Consider the following 294-nt stretch of genomic DNA (forward strand, 5'->3'; position numbering starts at 1 on the left):
GTTCCATCATATCGAGAGCAAACATTTATAACCTCCGTTGTGCAACACCACATTAAAAATGACTATCCCTTTACAACAGATTTATTTTATCAATATTAGCAAAATACACATTAAATTATTTCTGCGAAACTAAAAGGATAGATTAGATATTTTATATACCTACAAAGCACTTGTACACTAATAATTTATCAAACTATAAATCTGAGTTGTAAAGGTTATGACGACAACGGTAAAAACAAACAACGCTCTTCTTGAAATTCCAGTACCTGAGATCTATGTGAAAGTAAACAACAA

Source organism: Zophobas morio, unplaced genomic scaffold, assembly GCF_036711695.1.
Source record: "Zophobas morio isolate AGI-343-1 ecotype UQ-CSIRO unplaced genomic scaffold, CSIRO_AGI_Zmor_V1 ptg000108l, whole genome shotgun sequence".
In the NCBI taxonomy this organism is placed as follows: Eukaryota; Metazoa; Arthropoda; class Insecta; order Coleoptera; family Tenebrionidae; genus Zophobas; species Zophobas morio.